Source organism: Brachyistius frenatus, unplaced genomic scaffold (genome assembly GCF_029030835.1).
Source record: "Brachyistius frenatus isolate BFR_SWC_R1_liver_20210118 unplaced genomic scaffold, ASM2903083v1 Contig_99, whole genome shotgun sequence".
Taxonomy (NCBI): domain Eukaryota; kingdom Metazoa; phylum Chordata; class Actinopteri; family Embiotocidae; genus Brachyistius; species Brachyistius frenatus.
In genome coordinates, this window is record NW_027210698.1 from 955,289 (window position 1) to 976,335 (window position 21,047).

The window sequence follows — 21,047 nt, forward strand, 5'->3', positions numbered from 1 at the left end:
GAGGGGGGGGGGGGGGGTAGCAGCGCTGTTGAGAGGCCTGGCTGTGAAAACAGACGTTTGCAAAATGCTCAGGAAATTATCAAACAGCAGTGGGTTAAGGGTCTCTCTTGTTCCACGGCAGTGAAGGAGGCCCTGCCGACGTGGCACCAGGCTGAGCCGATGAATGTGACTTTTGGCTCTGGTTATAGATAGTCCCATTTCATTCGACACGGGCCGCCTTTCTTCCACTGGCAGCGGGCTGAATGGTGGCTTGGCATTTGAAAGGAAGCTGAGAGATTTGCTGGCGGATTAATCCTTTCATTAGGGAAAGTGAGAAGTTAATTGCGGCAACAGCTGCATCTCTCGTGTTTACACGACTGACGGTTTAAACGCCGTCCCTTCAAACGGAAAAAAGCAATTATCAATAAATGCGGCGCAATCTTGCCATGATGAATTGAGCTCAAATTAGGCTTTCTTCTTCTCCGCGTCACACATTCGGGGCGCAAAACAGCCGTGTTGGCTGGCGGAACATCCAGAGCTGAATTGTCACACAACAAAGATAAAACACTTGACTTTCTGCGATGAAGAGTTCCCAGGGAGAGTGATCAAAGGTGAGCCGGAGTCGTGATTTCCAACTGATGAGGAGCGAGTTGAGATGACGAGAAGAGAAGAGCACGGGGAGGAGGGTGCGGTGTGAGGGAGAAGAGGAGTCGGGTGTGTTGACACGCTGCGGAACAACAACTTCAACAGAGACAAGCTTGCCAGAAAACTACAAGTTAAATTATGCCGGCAATTGAAAAACCGAGACGGCGTGGTTGTCTGCATCCGAAGGTTTGGCTCTGTAAAACGAGGATGTTGAGAAAAGGGGGACCCAAAAAAAAGCCTGTGGAGGAAGCGGGGCGGGCGCAGAGGTTAAAGGAATGAAAGACAATGAAAACAGGATGACTGAAAACAAGGCCGGCGGGGAGTCCGACAGCAAGAAGGGATGCATGGAGGACGGAAAGACGCAGGAGGCACATCGACGGCGAGAGCAGGAAGAGGAAGTGAAGCGCTGAGGAAGGAAGGGTAACACTCACCGCTAGAGCAGATCAATTTCCCGTCCCCTCAATAATAGATGTGACCAGCACGGTGGGCTGTTATCTGTCAGGCTTGACCGACCGAAATACAATCCCCACAGGGAACACACACACGGGCCTCCACAAGCGCACAAAAACGTCAACACACACCTTATGAGCTAACCTTGAAGCACATGGTGGCAACAGAAACAGAGAAATGGAACTCAAGACCAAATGGAAATTGTTTGTGCTCACTGATGCCTTCGCTGTCATCTCGGCGGTCACGCTGCGCCGACGCCGCTGACGCTCTCATTCATCAACAGCTTTTCACACGCAGAGCAGCTCAGACCGCTGCTTTCCTCACGCCCTTCCGTTGTGTCCTTTTAATCTCACACTCCTTCCGTCTTTCACGGGACGCACATTTCCGAGGGCCACGCTGCACCGCGTCGGGTTACCCGGCAGCCGACGGGAGGGGCGGGGGGGGGGGCCTCAGCGTGACACAGCACAACAGGAACAGGCTCTCCAGTCAGCCCGGGTCTGTCAGGACCCCCTCGTGTCGCTTTACCCAGATGTGTCACACCAGAAAACCCACACGCTCCCTTCATCGCTTCATCTCCAGCTGTTAACCCCTGCAGGTACAGAAGTGGGGGGAGGGGTGCACTCCAGGTACGTGGCTGTGTGTATACGTGTGTGTGTGTGTGTGTGTGTGTGTGTGTGTGTGTGTGTGTGTGTGTGTGTGTGTGTGTGTGTGTGTGTGTGTGTGTGTGTGTGTGTGTGTGTGTGTGTGTGTGCCTACAGATCGGAGGAGAATCTGATCTCCTTTTTTTTTTCTTTTGTCGTCATTGCTGACATTTGCCATGTTGCATGTTTCACGGCGTATCTGTGCAGACGTACACACGGAGAGACGGCGACAAAAGTAGACAACAGCAAACGCACCGGCCCGACACTCGAAACGCATCAAGCACCGTGAGGAAGAGCAGAGCTGATGTCACGTATTGAATCCGGTGTGCTGTTGGGTGCCAACGATATTCGACGAGTATTATTAGGTGTTCAGAGGCATTTCAAGTGCCACATCGAGAACAAAAACATTCAAATCTGAAAAGGAGTTAAGACATAAATAGCCATACAAATGTATGAGTCAGTTTGTGGGAGTCGGCTGAACATGGTCGTCGTCATCAGCCTGTGATCACAGATGACAAACGCTTGGACAGAAGGCGGGGTGGATGCTGCCACACTGAAAGAGCGCATGGAACCCACACACACACGCACACACGCGCGCGCACGCACGCACACACACACACACACACACACACGCTCAACGGCTGGTAACAGGTGAGCAAACACCTCAGTAACCGAGCGTGCAATAACATGTAATCATTATGTTTGAATACACTACGATTTATGTACTCTGGGATAAGGAGAGCAGCTATAAGAACAATCTGTTCTGGCGGTACTTGAAATTATGTTTGCTGCCAGCTTTTAAACGATGTGTCATGTTTTGAAAAGAGGGGAGCCGAGTAAAGAAGAGCTCTATTGATAAAATACCGGCATTGTGTAGGGGTTTCAGGGAAAAGACATAATACAGGTGTGCAGCTCTCTAAATGGTAATTGATAAATTCAAGGTTTCTTAATTATTCTTATATGTAATTTGCATTGCGTGACCTTTGCAACGTAATTAGATATATTATTGCCTTCTAGTGTGTGTTGATACATAGTCAACCCCCCTGCTCACAGAAATAGATCTGTCAGTGTCCATTAAGTATTCATTAATCCGATGTGGCGTTGACTAATAGCAATGATATTCAGCTGTTCTGCACAAAGACCTTTTATACTTATTGCTGCTGATTGGACCTCCGCTCACTGTTGGGAGAGTTTAAAATGCATTTAGGCAGCTGGCAACTTGGAAAGCTCCCATTTGGGAACGCCCCACTTCCTGGTTGAGAGCGTTCACAAGCAGACAACATGGCAGCCCCAAGAAAGTGTGCTCTATTTCTGTTGTTACAATACACAAGAGTGAAAAAAAAACCTCGTCGTCATCCATATAAACCAACACAGGAGGTCATATCGTTTATAAACTACATTTCAGCATGTTTTGATATACTGCTTTTTTAATCACAGTCATGTCAAGTGACGCCAGAGATCAAATTATCCCACTTTCCTTGTGGGATATTGCTAGTTTAACAGGTGTTCAGGTGTATTTTCCCTCTGTTCCTGTTCTTACCTCAGTGACCGGGCGACTGCTTTTCTAACCGCCAACCAACAACAGGGACAACAGCAGACCTTTTAGAAACACTGAGAAAGTCTATGGTGTCGGAGGTCATTCGGAGGTCTGCAGCGAGGAGATGACTGTATTCACTCTGTCTGGAAGCAGACAGGACTCAGATCTAATCAGACAATGAAGTGAAAACACCTGTGTGGGTTTCCCGCTGATGAGAAGGGTCCGTGATGCGGGTGTGCAGTGACTGGCTTGTTTTTGTTTGCTTCATTTCGTCAGTTTAGTTTTTGTGTTCACTACAGTGTCATGTTTTATTCTGTGAAAAAGTGGATTTGTGTGTTTTTGTATGTCTATCTGTGCTTGTCTGTCTCTGTCTGTGTTCTCAACCTGTAATACACTGACAGCATGCGCGGGATATTTCCTTCCTTCTGCCCAGTGCATGCTGGGATAGACTCTGGCGCCTTTTGGATTCTGTATAGGAATAAGATGGCATGTTAAATGAATAAGGTAGTTTAGTAAAATACCTAGAGATATTGTATATCGGGATCAGTTATGTATTCCAAAACAATGTAATATTTGTTGATGTGTGCTTTGTTATAAACAAAAGGTTGTATCTGAAATTGTTTTTTGTTCTTCTTTCCAAACAGCCAAGTTAGAAAAAAACTAAAATATATATTATAAATCTCAACCCGCTATCATGCTGATGTAAGCAATATACCTATCAATCCACTAGGGGATAACATGTCAGTGTCATATTTTACCTGACTGCACCTGAGACCTGTCAATCAATAGACACACCCCCCAAAAAATTGCACTTTTGGAGCCCTAATATTTAATTAATGATGGGATTATTTTCAGATGGACCACCAGAAAATATATAAGAAGGAGTCACTTTTGCGAATGACACCAAATTAACTCATGGAAAAAAATTATTGACTTTGTATTTCATGAGAGAAATTGAATGGAGGTCTGTGGAGCCAGAGGCTTTTTGGAGCCAACCCCTAGAGGCTCTCGGTGGTATTACAGTTTAAGATACTTCTGCATTGGCCTCATTTTTCAGCCTCGGAAGCTACGTCCACTTTTATTTCTCTAAGTGACCTTCATCACTCTTTACATCTCTGAAAATGAAACAAACTGGTCATACGTGTGTGTACTTTTCACACCTGGGTGAGGCAAAATGTGACGCTGACACTGTATCCTCTGGTGGAGTAACAACTGTATTACACACTTTGTATGATAAATGTATGATACAACAATTCCTAGAAGTTCCTTTTTCTTCTCCTCTTTCATGTACCATTTCCATTTTTCAAGCCAAAATTACTCAAGCTTTTATTAATAGTCTTGCAGTATGAGTAAAAATAGCTGGAATCAGTGTACAGATACAATATGCTGGAGGGAAACGTATTATAATAGTAAAAAAGTATCAAGGCATTTCTAGGGTAGGACCGAGAGAGAGGAAAAGTGCTTCCCAAGAACGGAACATGACTCCCCAGCGAGCAGCTCACAAAAAGGAAAAGAAAAAGTCCACTTAGAAGAAAGACGAATGACGAAACTGCAGAGAACAAACAACCTATCTGCCTTACACCGTGTCCGACGCACGGCGGAACAGATTCTCCATCCAAGGCCTGCTCTGTCAAGCTCAAAACATGATTCCAGCATTGTAGCGCTGTGAAGTCCCCGCCATGTAGGCCAAGCCAAAACAAATGTGGTGTCAATGCAATAATAAACGAGCTTTGTGTTTGTGTGCGACCATGATAATTAGTCTCAAGACGGTATGTTAGTCGAGAGAAGGCTCATAAAATATAGAGGCCATTTGGCGTGCACTCAAGAACAAATCTGTATTCTAAGAGCGTTGGCTGTTACACTAATGTTCTACACAGTTTAAATCTGGCAGAGGCACAGTCAGAAAACTTTGTTTGGAGGAAAGATGCTGACGGTTCCAGGCAGCGGGCTCCAAAGATTACTGAGTCAGCGCACGTACATAAGATGCTCCTCCTCGCTCAGACACACACACACAACGCACATGCCACACACTCCACTCCAAAAAAAAAAAAAGATTCCTTTTTGTTGACTCGATTGCCCATGTGCCTGAGAGAGTACACGCATTCAAGGTTCCCGACAAAATTGGGGTCGCCGCTGAACAGCAGAGCAACTCAAGGTCGGGGAGATGATAATGATGTTTATGAAGTCTAAATGCACAAAATAAGATTCCCTCTGTATCTCCCCAAGTGCTTACCTGCCGAGCAAGCTTCCATTGTGACCGAGTGTGAAAGGTCCGCTTCGCCAATTTCGTCTGGAAGCGGCGTCACATTGAGCGGTGGAAGCCGAGGAAGGAGGCTGAGGAAGGCACGCATAAACCCCGAGAAACCACCGACTCATAATGCATGTGCCACTTGCAGGCAGGTAGGTACAAGAGAAAACACTCCAGCAATTTCATGCGGCAGGTTATGAGATTATTGTCCAGACCCTGTGACATCAGCAGGGGATGCAGTGACATTTTGACAGCCCTAATCACCTCATTTTGAACCTCTTCTGTTTTGCTCGGGGAAGCGTGGAGACACGCCGAAAACACTGCAGCAGAAAATAAAATGCGTAGCAGAAATCCTCGGCACCCGTTGGGTCGTCCAACAGCGCCCGGTGGGTGCTTTGGTTCAAGATGCTAACTGCTTGCTCAAATTGTTACACGGTGTGTATTCGCAGCTTCAGTTCAAACAACCCCCTCATGAGACACAGCAAACACATCTCGGCCATCTCCTGAGGAACTGGCAGATAAAGAAGAAAAGAGACTTTGTTTTTTCTTTGAACGTTTAAAGCTGTTTTCCCCCTCTCGTTGTTTTTATTTCTGTTACATTAATTATGCATATAAAAAGGGACCATTTTGATTAAAGCATAAAAAAAAAACACAACAATGCGATTTAAGCATGGATTTTTCAGAAAGAAAACTTGCCGGGCTCGATTGGAGTGTGCTTTAATAGCAATCAAACACAAGGTAATCAGTGACAATGAGGCGCCATCGACTTCGTGAGCACACTCAGCGGGTGTTTGCACAATGTGGCTGAAACGTACTTGTATAAAATCAATGAAGATAATGTAAATACAGGAGAGAAAAGAAACACACATAACCAGAGACTTATGCACAAATCAGCCATGTGCATCAGAGTATGACTGGTGCTGACCGCGATTAACACAACACTGCTCTCACACACACTCACACACACAAACACACACTCACACACACAAACACACACACATGGGCACGGTCGCGACCCCCAAATTGATGCTACACACCCGATTACGATTAAATTGTAAGCTCGGTGCTCCTCGGGGCCGCGGTATTGATGATTCATTTTGTGTTTTATCAAAGATACAGGAGTGCCATTAAAAAGAGATCAGTCAGCCACCAGGCATGAGGAGTCTGCTTCTAATTGGCCATTCATCAAAAAGCCTTCCCTGGTAGATCGCGGCCCTGAAATATCACGCATGACAACCGAACTGCACTACATTAATTACACTCGTGATGAACCTCACGCTCGGTGGCTCACCCCGTTGCGCTTCTAGAGAGACTGGAAAAACACAGATGCACACGCGCACACACACACACACACACACACACACACACACACACACCTGGATGCATGCAGCAGAGTGCACTTGAAGAGAAAAAGGCGTCTGTCTGGAAGAGGAGAGAAAATATCCCAGCTGATCAAAAATCATCGTATTTATCGATGTAATTTCACTCCAAGATGAGCTTGAACAAATATTTCCTCTGCTTCTTATATTTTTAGCTTCTAAACACCCTCCCCGAGGTGCTGCCATTTCACATGCTCAATCTCATCAGTCAACTTTTAAAAAGCTTCACAGCGTGTCCGGCGTCTTTTCGCCGAGTCAGGTTTGAAAACGTCATCGCCGTCTTTGCTCGACTTTAACAGTCATCGCGACGCACACCAATGAAGAACTCTGAGCTCTCTCCTCTCACCCCGTGCAGGGAATTCTCCCTTTCATCCATTTCCTGATGCACTCTAACTAGACAGTTTTCGGTCATGTCCCAGAATTATGCGTGCTCATTCTCCAGCTTCCCCAACACACACACACGCAGGAACAGCTGCACATTCGCTGACAATTCATCCGTCTCTGAATCTCTCATTTTCTGGTTTGAGCATTTTGGTGTTTTTCTCCTCTCGTGAGCTGCTGGATCAGCTGGAGCCGGGGTTCATCGCTAAGCAGTTGCCCAGAGGCCAAGAAACAGAGAGGCAAACTGCTGTCAGTGTGGTTGCTGAGCGACGACGGGGTTAAAACACGCATAAAAAGAGCCACATGTGAGCTCGTCTGCGTCGATGCACGCACACACACATTTATCTGTTGTGTCTCCTTTAGGCGGAGGACTGACGAGGAAGGAATCTTCAAAGTAACGGAGTGAAACCCAGATGGTGTTTGATGTGTGGGTAATGATTTAGGTAAGGCTACGCAACACTTTCTCCACATCCAAGCTCAACGGAAGACTGTTGTGTCGACTTGAGCACAAAGAAATTAAGAGTTTCATGGGAAATGTAGCTCTGAAGTCCTGCAGTGCAGATTGTCCCTGAAGTAGCCTGTCTGTGCCGCTGCTTTTCATACATCAAGCAGCAAGAAGCAACGAGGTGCACCTTGTGGGAAATCGGGCTTGTGCCCTTGCAGACGCCGGTGCATGTCAGTTCCCTGCACAGGAGCTGTGGGCTGGGCACCGCTGCTATCAGTTCATCACTGTCATACAGTAATTCGGTATGTAATGTGCCTCTAAGTCCCTAAGAAGCAGAGGCACAGGCGCGCTGTCTACACGGAGCATGCTAAGCCCAGCCGGTGTCCTGTAGGACCGGCTATTTAACACAGGAATAAGCCAATTATCTTCATGGAGTAGGCAAATTTACAATAGGATTTACTCTATTCCTACAGGACTCCTATGTCAGGGGTGGCAGCTTACTATGTAGGTTTCAGTCTGTCATACCCCCCTCCCACCCACACACACACACACACACACACACACGTCTGCAGCTGATGTGATACACGCAGCCGTGCAAATGCACATTACCAGCAGTCCAAGCAAACACCTCCACAGTCACGCCTACCTCAGGCACGCACAGCACTTTTGCCAGAATCACGAGCAGCCTTGACAGAGACGAGCCAAAGCAGACGTGATAAACAGCACGAACACGTTTTTCTTTTTGTTCAAAAGCAATTGTTCAGGAAAATTGTTAATTTATTGAGAATGATAAATTTAATTCCAAAAGCGCTGGTTACACTCATTGGCACCTTTTGGTGCTTATTAAAGTCTCTCTAAATTGCTTTAAACCATAGTGAAATTATTTAAGTAGCTACAGTTTAGTGCCTTCAATTTCATATGTGCTTGACTTGACAAATAAGGACAAGTAAATGGGAATCCAGCGAAGGTTGTTAAATTGAAAACCGCTATTCCATCACATGTTTTAACCCTTACTGCAAGGTGAGGTCCAAACAGAGAAAAATCTCATTTCACATTCACTGCGAGGATTTCAGAGTGCTAATTGTAGCCGGCTATACTTCAGTGCAGCTCAGTGAGGTTTGACCCTCGTCATGGAGTCGGCCCCTCATTATCTCGTACATGGAGGTAACGCTAGCTGAGCTGCGTGACTGATACATCTGTTCTCTGATCTGTTCTTCACTCGTACACCTCAGTCCTCCCACCACCATGACTCAGCATTTTAACGAACGTTATGAGCAAACTTTTTTCGGAGGCAGATCTCCACACAAAAAAAAATAATCCAAGTCAAAATCCAACTTAAACGAAACAAAAAGTTTGACATTAACCGAGTTATATTGGTCAGATGTATCTGCTGTCCTTATGTGAGGAAAATGAATCCATAAGTCAAAGACTTGAGTGCTATCTGTCCTCTACTGAGAAGTTGAAGTGAAATGAGTGCATCACAAGCCGTTTTGAAATTTTCTTGACATAAGTGGGATTTAAACAGTATTGTACAAGGAAAACATAAGCAATTATTCACCACATTTAACTCAGTGAAAAAGTAGAAACACTAACTTTAGTGATAGAAAACTGTGGTAGAAACAGATGACGATTCTTTTTTTATTATTGTGTCATGTATAAACAATATGCCGAGCCCAAACAGGCTCACAAGACACCATTAATAAGAAAAACCAGGGCCTGAATAACAACCAGTTTTAAGTGATTCTAAAAAAATAAACCATCCTGACGTTTTTTCCAAGCTTTAGCAACAAAGATAGCAAATTTATAAATAATAAAGCGCAACCATTCAATGTGTCATCATCAGTCACCAAGGTATAGTGCATCCGGAAAGTATTAACAGTGCTTCACTTTTTCCACATTTTGTTATGTTACAGCTTTATTCCAAAATGGATTAAATTCATTTTTTTCCTCAAAATTCTACACACAATACCCCATAATGACAAAGGGAAAATAGTTTGTTTAAAATTTTTGCAAATCTATTAAAAATAAATAACGAAAATATAACACGTACATAAGTATTCACAGCCTTTGCTCAATGCTTTGTTGAAGCACCTTTGGCAGAAATTACAGCCTCAAGTCTTTTTGAGTATGATGCTACAAGCTTGTCTCCTATTCTTGGGCAGTTTCTCCCATTCTTCTTTGCAGGACCTCTCAGGCTCCATCAGGTTGGATGGGGAGCGTTGGTGCACAGCCATTTTCAGATCTCTCCAGAGATGTTCAATCGGGTTCAAGTCTGGGCTCTGCCTGGGCCTCTCAAAGACATTCACAGAGTTGTCCCGAAGACACTTCTTTGTTATCTTGGCTGTGTGCTTCGGGTCGTTGTCCTGTTGGAAGATGAACCTTCTCCCCAGTCTGAGGTTCAGAGCGCTCTGGAGCAGGTTTTCATCAAGGATGTCTTTGTACATTGCTGCATTCATCTTTCCCTCCATCCTGACTAGTCTCCCAGTTCCTGCCGCTGAAAAACATCCCCACAGCATGATGCTGCCACCACCATGCTTCACCGTAGAGATGGTGTTGGCCAGGTGATGAGTGCTGCCTGGTTTCCTCCAGACATGACGCTTGGCATTCAGGCCAAAGAGTTCAATCTTTGTTTCATCAGACCAGAGAATTTAGTTTCTCATGGTCTGACAGTCCTTCAGGTGTCTTTTGGTAAACTCCAGGTGGGCTGTCATGTGCCTTTTACTGAGGAGTGGCTTCCGTCCGTCCACTCTACCATACAGGCCTGCTTGGTGGAGTGCTGCAGAGATGGTTGTCCTTCTGGAAGGTTCTCCTCTCTTCACAGAGCAACGTTGGAGCTCTGTCAGAGTGACCGTCGGGTTCTTGGTCACCTCCCTGACTAAGGCCCTTCTCCCCCGATCGCTCAGTTTGGCCGGGCGGCCGACTCTAGGAAGAGTCCTGGTGGTTCAAACTTCTTCCATTTACAGATGATGGAGGCCACTGTGCTCATTGGGACCTTCAATGCTGCAGAAACGTTTCTGTACCCTTCCCCAGATCTGTGCCTCCATACAATCCTGTCTCGGAGGTCTACAGACAATTCTTTGGACTTCATGGCTTGGTTTGTGCTCTGACATGCATCAACTGTGGGACCTTATATAGACGGTGTGTGTCTTTCCAAATCATGTCCAATCAACTGAATTTACCAGGTGGACTCCAATCAAGTTGTAGAAACATCTCAAGGATTATCAGTGGAAACAGGATGCACCTGAGCTCAATTTTGAGTGTCATGGCAAAGGCTGTGAATACTTATGTACATGTGATTTTTTTCATTTTTGATTTTTAATAGATTTGCAAAAATGTCAAAAAAACTTTTTTCACGTTGTCATTATGGAGTATTGTGTGTAGAATTTTGAGGGGAAAAATTAATTTAATCCATTTTGGAATAAAACTATAACATAACAATGTGGAAAAAGTGAAGCGCTGTGAATACTTTCTGGATGCACTGTATCTCTGGATTTTGAATATACATTTTATTTAACACATATTCTTAATTCATAAAAATAAGGACAAAAGTAAGAAAATCAAATTCATTCTCACACAATGTACACAGCCGGAAATAGAAAACAAGACATTTGTGGTTTAATAAGCAGCCAGGCAACAATTTTGAGAAATGTACTGACTAACATTAGCTTAGCACCAACAGCTGCACACATGTAAGTGAGGCTAAGAGAAAGAAATCTAACTGAAAGCTTAACTTCAAACAAATCTAAGCAAAGCTATTGGGGTTATAAACTGGCAGGTGAGACTAGGGCTGGGTATTGTTCTAATATGGTTGTAAAATTTTATAAAAATCCATTTCAAGAAAAAGCATTACATATTACAAGAAAACCCTTGAGGTCTCATGCAGTTTAGAGGTGGAGAAAGTAACCAATGACGGTAATTGTTGCTGCAACAGAAGTCCCCTGAAAGACACTCCCATTTACCAATGTACCCTGAACACCTCACTACCGCCAGACCGCTGCAACGTCACGTCACCTACTAGATTGTGAACAGCCCGGAGTCTGGCATTTTGGTGTTTTGGACCCAGAAGTGATTGTATTTGGAAAATCAAACATACCTCTCTTTGAGGCCTAATATCTAATTCATTATGAAATTATGATCAGAAGAACCACCAGAACACTGATCAGAAGGAGTTAATACACTTTAAGACACTTCTGCTATGTCTATTTTCTAATCCAGTTTACAGGGTCTCCCAACACTTGCTGCACCAGTGCAAGTTAACCCAGCCTGTCCTCTGAATTTGCAGAGAAGAAACTGATATCAACCCTCAGTGAGACGGCATAAAAGTCAACTCCCCCAAACTAATGCACTAATGGAGTGTGACCGGGATTAGTAGTTATAATGTGATTGCTGAATTCCAATTGTATTTCTGGATTTAGGTTCATTCTTTCTGCTGATTTCATTTAACACTGAGGAATCTGGAAAAATGTCCTTTATCCTTGTATACTTATTTAACATCTTTGAACCTGTGGGAAAACTTTGAAATCTTTTCACTAGGATTCGATAAAACATTTAAGGAAATGCGCCACGTCCTCATTCTACACTCGATTCCTGGCTCAAATTCAACTTTCCATCAGAAACAACAGCAGGAAAGATTCTCTTCAGCTCACTACTCCAATAATTCACCCAGTGGCAGCATGAACCAACGTCCTGTCAATGTCTGACTCCTTTGCCTTCTTCTCTTTCTCATTTCTACACAGTGGGCTAGGGAATAAATGTAAATACACAGAACTCACACACGCTCACACACACACACACACACACACACACACACACACACACACACACACACACACACACACACACACACACACACACACACACACACACACACACACACACACCGCCTGGAGCGGCCTCCTGTCTTTCAGTGTAATAATGTCCCCAGTGGAGCGAGCAATTCAGTGGAGTCCTCCTTCATCCCACCCATCCAAACAGCCCTCCACCACCACGCTGGGAGCTGCCTCCACCTATCTAAAGTCCGGCTCACAAATTCAGTCCACTCGGGCAGTAACACAGAACCCCTGCTGGCAGAAGATAGAGAATGGGCCTCCGTGCGTTCAAGTCTTGTCCAAGGAGGGAAACATTTGGCAAATCACAATGGTGTGTATGTGTGCGTACATGCTCCAACATTTTGTTCGCTTGAAGCCAATGTTTATGCATGACTTTTTTCTGTGTGTGTGTGCCCTCGCTTGAAGATGCGCGTGCGTGCATGTGTCCCCACCTGCCTCCACTGCCACGTGCACGCAAGTAAACAGCGATGTTGGTCTGAGAGCAATCAGACCGTGACAGGCTCTGCAGCACCATCCCACAGGCCTCCACAGAGGAAAAACACTGCACCGCTAGACATAGCCATTTCCTCTAAATGACCGCCGCCCCTCCCCTCCTCTCCCCTTCCCCTCTTCCCCTCCCCCCCTCTCCTCCCATCACCACCAAGGAGAGTGTGGCTCAGTGTCTCCACACAGCACTGCTCAGGCTGGGGGTCAGTGTGTCCCGCTCTAACCTCAAACTGGGGACGCCGAGGGACACAGTGCGGTATTGGGGGACGACGACGGGGGAGGGGGAGGGGGAGGGGGGAGCGTGAAGGATGCTCAAGCTGAATCTCACACTTTTCCTGGGAGAAGCTCGCTGTGAAACAGTCGGCGAGTTTTCCCTCCTCCAAAAGTCTGCATCAGCAATCATGTGTCTTCCCTTCCTTTGATGCACGATCACCATCAAAGGGCACCGAGGGAAGGTATAGTACATCATCCCACACAGCTATCCGGAGTTTAAAGGGAGCATCACGTATGGATGAAAAATGGCTCGTCAGTCACTCGCCTTGAGTCGGTAATTGGAGATTATATAGTTGAGATTCAGTTCTGCGCAAAGTCACTGCAGAGTCACAGGCTTCTCACTCCTCCCTTCAAAAGTCTGACACCAGAGGAAAAGTACTCTGCCCAAGGTTTTATTCAGCTCATTGCATTTTTGTTTTCTCCCCGTGCCTGGAAAGCAAGAAAGAAAGGAGCACGAGCGGGATCTGAAGCGACGTTAGATCCTGGAAGCTCCTTGTTTCCTTTCCCGTTTGAAAAACAGTCAAAAAGGGAATTCTGCCACTGCATTATCTCGACGCAGGCGGGGGCCCTGGGGAATGTTCATGTCTTGAGCGCTAAGCATTCATTTCCTTGTTCTCCACGAGGATCCCTGGGAGGCCATGTTGTCTGATTCATTTCACTGAATTGTCAGCTAATGAATGGTGCACGTCCGTCGACTGCCACACTCAGAGAAAAAGCCCCCGTGGGTGCTCATCTTGGGGGGGTTCTCCCATTCTCATTAGAAGGGAATCAAAAGGAAATAGAGCTCAATGATCATTTACCATGTCCCCCTGTGTGTGTTTCCCATGGGGGGGGAGCTTGCACATGAAGGCATTCTTTTGTCCCCGTTGCACGGTGATCAGCACGTTTGGATGCGTCTGTAACATCTTCGAGGGCATGTCATTGATTGAGTCTTTAAAGACAGACATCCAGCAGAGTGTCTGGAACAGTATTAGTAACTAATCCGGGCAAAACTTCAGGCAGGAGAGGCAATAAGGTTATGAAACACTGGCAGATGGAAATAGTCAAAGAAAATCTCCTCTCTGGACTTAAATCCTAATTCTGTTTCCCATCTTTTAAGTCTGTCTTTTTCTGGTTGGTGTTGCTCCATCCTCTCGTCTCTCTCAGTAACCCACCATCTACCCCGAGCCCCTTCCTTACTGTCGGCCATAACGCACAGTAATGTCCGCTAATGGGATTTGCCGTGTCCCTCTCCAGTGACAACAACGGCCCCTCTTTCTCCAGCTTCTATTCTTCAGGCAGTTTTATTGCCAGCATAAGTCACTGACTCAGTGCAACCTGTCTGTTTCCACCACCACCGCCCCCTTCTTCTCCTCCGCCGTCTTTCTCTTTCTTCTCATCTCTCCTCATTTTCTGTCTCACCCCAACCTCTGTCCACCTTTCATCTGCTCCCTCTTTCTTCATCTCACCACCCCTCCTTCATCCCTTGATGTCTCCACACCTCCCCTCTTTCTCTGCCCTCCTTTACCTCTTCCCCTTTCCCTCTCCCTTCATTCTCCATCTTCCCATTTGCAATTTGGTGTAAACAGTTCCGAACTGAATGCTAACACACAGATTGCCGCAAGAGGAGAGAGTGCGTGTCCAATCACTAGTCTCCCTCCTTTCTAATTTCTTCCAAAAGAAGAACCTCGCGATGTCACAGCTGGTCGGGGGGGAAAATTGCAGAAAAGTGCTCAAGCAAACCGAAGACACGGACACACACTGCGAGATACACACAGATAAACATACTCACAAGCAGACACATAAACACATATCACACACATTTAGGCTGATTGTACCCATGTACCCTGGTGCAACAGTGATGTATAATACATGAGCTATCCACATACATAAACATTCTCGCAGCGATCAGAGCCATTATGGCCGTTAAAGGCTCATCGTGTGTGTGTGTGTGTGTGTGTGTGTGTGTGTGTGTGTGTGTGTGTGTGTGTGTGTGTGTGTGTGTGTGTGTGTGTGTGTGTGTGTGTGTGTGTGTGTGTGTGTGTGTGTGTGTGTATGAAGGAGCCATTCATGTAACATTCGCGTTTATGTATACGTTCAACAAGAGGCCATAAGAGCAGAGATTTGCCACTTGAGAATTGACCCAGCTGCAGAGATGACTGTATCAAAGGCGAGCTGAGCTGTGCTCTCTATAACATGAAAAACATTATATATAGATACGGCAGACCCACTTTTCATGCTCTTACAAAAAAATATATAGTACACAGCAGGCTGCAATAATCGATTTAACCTGGGAAGGCAGGTCATAAATCCAAGCAAATGTATTTCCCAGAAGAGCAATAGATGCTTAAGGTCTCACACAAACACAAACATTATTCGGCTACATTTGTGCCCAGATGTGGAAGCACAGAGCTTTTTGCACAGACACACACGCGCATCAACTACACCCCCCCCCCCCCCCTTCGGATATGAAGCCAAATACTTATTATCACCGATTTATAGGGTCGCGTAATAAATGGACGCAATTAAGCCGGGTTTTTGAAGCGACTCGCCGCAGATCAACCTCATTAGAGACGCGCTGAACCACAGACGAAATTCCCCATACGGACGGCGCGCAGGTAAAATACTCGCCCCGGGGTGTGGGTGCTCCGTATGTGACAGTCTGTCAGTGGCTGCCCCAGTCTGCTGGGAATCGACTCACACGCGTAAAACATTGCGCCTGTCCAATTTGCGCACAAAAAGTGACATCCTGTTTACCTTGCGGTCGGAGGAATACACGGACTACAAATGTGTTTGGATCAATAAGTGGCTCAATAACAGGATCCATTAGTACATACATCAGTTATTATGGGGGTGTGATTCCACCACATAAAAGCGCATATTTGTGTGCGCCAGCGGACAGGTCCTCAATCTCTTTGACCAAAGGCTCCCAATTAGGAATCTATGTTCAGTGTCAGCCATTACGAAACTGACTCCACTATAATATTTCTTAGAACTACATTTTCACAAGCAATTTCACACAAAAATTTCAGAGATGCACTTTTACAGCTACGAAAACGCATCGGAGTCTCGCAAATACGCACGGAGTCGGTCCGCCGTGAGAATTAACACATGCCTTTGTCGGGCTGAAAGACTTAAAATGGAACCACACACTGATACAGAAGTGTTTGAAGTGCCACGTACCGTAATTTTCAATTAGAAATGTGATGTCTGGTGAATGTCAAGCAGTGATGCCAACGAGCAGGATGAGAGAAACGCGATTCCAAAATACCAAGCGAGGGGGGAAACTAGGTCTGATCTTCAGTCAGCCTGACCGAGGTAAAAAAAAATAATAATAATAATAATAAAAAGATGCTTACAATGTCAGATTTTCTGGGTTTAGACAAATTCGTGCTGAATTTACCTTTCAATGTCGGATCTCGGTGTGATTGTCTCAAGTTTCTTCGTCCGTCGATCGTGCTGCCCGTCAGCCGGTCACAAAACTGAGTCCAAGAAGGACAAACGGTGCTATCGCGCCGTTTTTTCTCTCTCTGTCTCCCTCCCGCGCTCCCTCTCTCTCCCTATCTCGTGCGCGCTCTCTCTCCCTTTTCAGTAATAACGTGACTCTTGAAAAATCTCGGCACGTTTTTCCCACCTCTAGTTTCCACGGTTTTGTCTCTTTGTCCTGCCTTCAGTTCTTCATCACACCTCTCTCTCGGAAGTGATTAATATTGGGTTATATCCATCATCAGTCATAATCACAACCACCACCACCTCCTCCACCACCACAATCATGATCAACATCACGATCATCATTTATCAAATACCAATACAGCATTCTAATTTGCATTATATTCACGTGGAATCATTTCCTGCGCATAGTTTATATTGTTCCTGTAATATTACAAAATGTAAATGCAGGGTCTTTATCATAAACAGAAGTTCAGCACTACATTGTGAAAAGGAATCGGTTGTAACTAATGCCTTCATTAATGCCTCATAGAAAATATAGTAATGCTCCATAGCAGTTATAATATAAACTTAACAATAATATAAAAAGCAACACTTCAGTTTTCACTCCCTTTTTCAAAGTAAAAGATCTAAGACTTGTTTTATGCAAACAAAAGGTATATTTTGCTCAAATTTTGTATTCAGTCAGCACTTTACCGTGTGGCACATCAAGATGCTGATTTCACAGCCTGATTACTGCACAGGTGTGGCCACAATATCTTTCTTTTTTTAAAGGCCACCTTAAATGTGTAGTTTGTTATTATGCAACGAAAGGCAACAGATGTCACAGGTTTTGAGAAGGTGTGCAATTGACATACTGACCATATGTCCACCAGAGCTGCTACCCAGAAATTGACTCTTCATTTTCACTGCCATAAGCCGTCTCCAACCTCAAGTCAAAGACTTTGGCAGTACATCCAACGGGTCTCAGAACCACACACCACCCCGGGCCGTCACCTGCAGGATCGTCTGAGACCAATCACGCAGGCAGCTGATGCAACAGCTGGCTTGCACAAGTAAAGAATTTCTGTCAGAAACTGCATCAAGTACGCTCAGCTGAGTGCCTGTTTTCCTCACGGGTCTTGACCTGACTGCAGTTCAGACTTGAGTGGACAAATACTCACTTTCAATGGTGTCTGGCACTTTGGAGAAGTGTTTTCTTTAGACTGTAACAGCCAGATGACAGCCAGCGTGAATGGCGTCGTGTGGGCGAGCTATTCGCTGATGTGAATGTTATGATCAGGTGGTGGAGGTGGGGTTACGGTACGGTAGCAGGCAAAAGCAACGGACAACGAAGGGGTGCATTGTATTGATATTGAGATATTGTGACGAGATCCACGTCACGGCTCCACGTCACAGTGATGTGTACAGAATTGCTGGGAGCTGAAAACATTCCAGTTCTTGCGAGGTCTGCATACTCACCAGACATGTCAGCCATTGAGCATGTTTTGGGATTCTCTGGATCGGCTTGTTTGTTCCAGTTCCTGCTAATATCCAGCAACTTCACACAGCCATTGAAGAGGAGTGGACCTGCACTTCACAGGCCAAAATCAACAGCTTCATCAACTCAGTATGAAGATGTGTCACGTGTAAAATTGTGCCTAATACTGAAAAAATGTATTCAAGATAAAACTATTGTGACCAGTCCAACACACACCTGTGGAATAATCTTAATGGGCCACATTCTGGCAGGTGGATGGATTATCATGATAAAGGTGAAGTGCTCATTAACACGGCTTTTAACAAATCTGTGAACAAACATTTTAAGAAACAAACTGTATTTGACTTTTTACTTCAACTCGTAAAAAAATATGAGCGTAAACAATAGTGTTGTTTATATTGTTGCTGAGTGTATTCATAAAATAAGAAAGCCGTTATGCATTTTTGGAGTGCCTATTTAGAAAATCAAAGTATTAATACTGGGCGGCAAAGTGGTGCAGTGGGTTAGCACTGTCGCCTCACAGCAAAAAGGTTCCGGGTTTGAATCCGGGCCTGGGCCTTTCTGTGTGGAGCCTGCATGTTCTCCGTGTGCCTGCGTGGGTTCTCTCCGGGTACTCCGGCTTCCTCCCACCATCCAAAAACATTAGTCTCAGGTTAATTGGTGGTTCTACAAACTGCCCTTAGGTGTGAATGGTCTTTGTTTCCGTCTGTCTCTACGTGTTGGCTCTGTGATGGACTGCCGATCTGTCCAGGGTGAGCTGGGAAAGGCTCCAGTGACCATGTTCAGGATAAAGCGGGTATAGATAATGAATGGATGGAAAGTATTAATAATGGTGTTGAAGGGAGGTCTTTATGATTACTATGGCAGCCATAGCCTTTAGCTCACTGCTCGGTGCTACAGAGGAACACTAGAGAATTTTAAATTGGTGTTTTCTTACTACTTTGGTCCAGGTTATATATAAGTATAATTCCTGTTTTCATTATTTGTTAATAAATCATTTACTAATATTCGATAATGGATTTATTTTAATCCACAAATATGATCCATGTATTTGGGTTGCCAGGCCTGTTGTTGTCGTCGTTGTTTTGTTTTTAAAAGATATTTCTTTCCTTTTATTTCAGTAGTCTTTTGACCACTGAGAGGACTGTGGAGCAATTCGTTTGTCTGTGGATCACCTTTTTGTTTGTACTGGTGGAAAACAAGGGCAGAGCTCCACACAGAACTGGTTCTCACTCTCTTCCACTGATTGACAGGTGCTAACATGTTGTAAAAAATGCACATATTTATTGCTAAGAAACACAATGTAATCGTTTGTGTTTAAAAGACACCCTCAGGGTGTCTCTTACATATGGAAAAAAAATTACAGTTATGCTGTAATTAATTATTTTAAAATGGTCCCCTTTTTGCTATCATTGCATCGCTTTTTCAACAGGGGCACCATCATCATCATTAACAGCATCATTATCAGCAGCGAGTCATCACCTGATTACAATCCAGTGATAACATTACTATATTCACATTAATCAGACCATCTTTATCACCATCGTGGTCCTATTTCAAAAAGCTATTACCTCCATCCTTATCACTTAAGAGGAAATTATACCTCGTCATCTTTCGCACACATAGCCACGCGTGTGCGCACGCACGTTTCATTAGGCCGATATACCCCCCCAGTCATTACGCACGCTGTAAGTCCCGTATCTGCAGTGTCGACAGTGCACTTGTAGATTGACTCCAGCAGAAAGCCTTTGAAGAAGGGAGAGACAGAGGGAAGAGTATGTGTGACCATTAGAAGAGTAAAAGAGAGGGGCCGGTCTTCCTCTATTAGAAACCCAGTATAACAGGACCGGCCAGACGACACAGCATGAAAGGAGTGATTTATCCACCGAGAGAGAAAGAAAGGGAAGCAGCAAGATGTACTTGCCTGTTTTGCTCTCTTTTTATTCAATGATAGAGAGGGTGAGCACATTATTAAATTAAACATTCCAAATTTGTGGAAGTTTGAGTTGGCTTGATGGTAAACGGTGCAGCGTCTTCTTCTTCTTCTTCTTCTTCCCCTCTTCAGGCCAAGGTGCACGTCTGCCCGCATGCGCAACAATTCACTGCAGCCTGGAGCGGCAGTTTTGCCATACATATGTTTGGCAGACAAACTCAGCTGGCCAGGCAACAGAACCAGGTGAGATATATCGTGCCCAGAACCAGAAAATACGCTTTTTGGCTTTCAGACAGTGTGTAAAGAAACAACTTGCACCACAAAAAAGCCAGAGGGTTTAATGTGTGCTTGCAGCATCACAAAGTCAGACATCACAGATGCAACTTGTGTGCATTGCGTAGTCAGTGCTTTTCTCCGCTGCACCGTTTACCATCAAGAAAGAAAGAAGAGGTTTTTCAAGTTAAAGTTTCAGTTTGTCCAAATTACAAAAATATAGTTTTTACACTCAGCCCTGAGAAAACTTTGGTTTTATTTCTGCCTCCATCTTAATACAATGGACCTGAAGAAAGCTAGTTTGCGGTGCTCAAAGCCTTGAAAAAAATGCCCTACTGTTCAATAAGCCCTGGATAAGCCTCAGACCTCACTGAAGGTCAGTCTTGTCCCGTCAACCACTTTGGTCCAGATGGAACATCTCATCCTGGAGGATTCATTCCCATTAATTTCGTGATGCCATCACTTATCATCCAGTCAAAGCTGTCATTTGTGTAATTCTTTGGTGTATGACCAAGTAGGGTTCCTGCACCACTACAATGATGTTCCCCTTAGCCTCAGTTGCAGGTGAGAGCTCCTTGACTAACCTTAGCATGCAAACAGGCTAAACCAAGATGGTAAACATTATACAAGCTGAAAATA

General features: G+C 44.9%; 1 protein-coding gene across 3 annotated transcripts in view; it reads right to left on the bottom strand.

The window, feature by feature from the left end:
- LOC138628349 (uncharacterized) overlaps positions 1-16,937 on the bottom strand; it is a 148,420-nt gene extending 131,483 nt beyond the window's left edge. The window contains exons 1-2 of one of the 3 annotated variants that reach the window (XM_069711348.1): positions 16,676-16,937; positions 16,456-16,581 (exon numbers count right to left, since the gene is read on the bottom strand). The gene's annotated coding sequence lies outside the window, so the exon portion shown is untranslated. The remainder of the gene's footprint in view (positions 1-16,455; positions 16,582-16,675) is intronic. The other 2 variants (XM_069711347.1, XM_069711349.1) reach the window with 2 other exon arrangements.
- Positions 16,938-21,047: the final 4,110 nt, after the last annotated feature.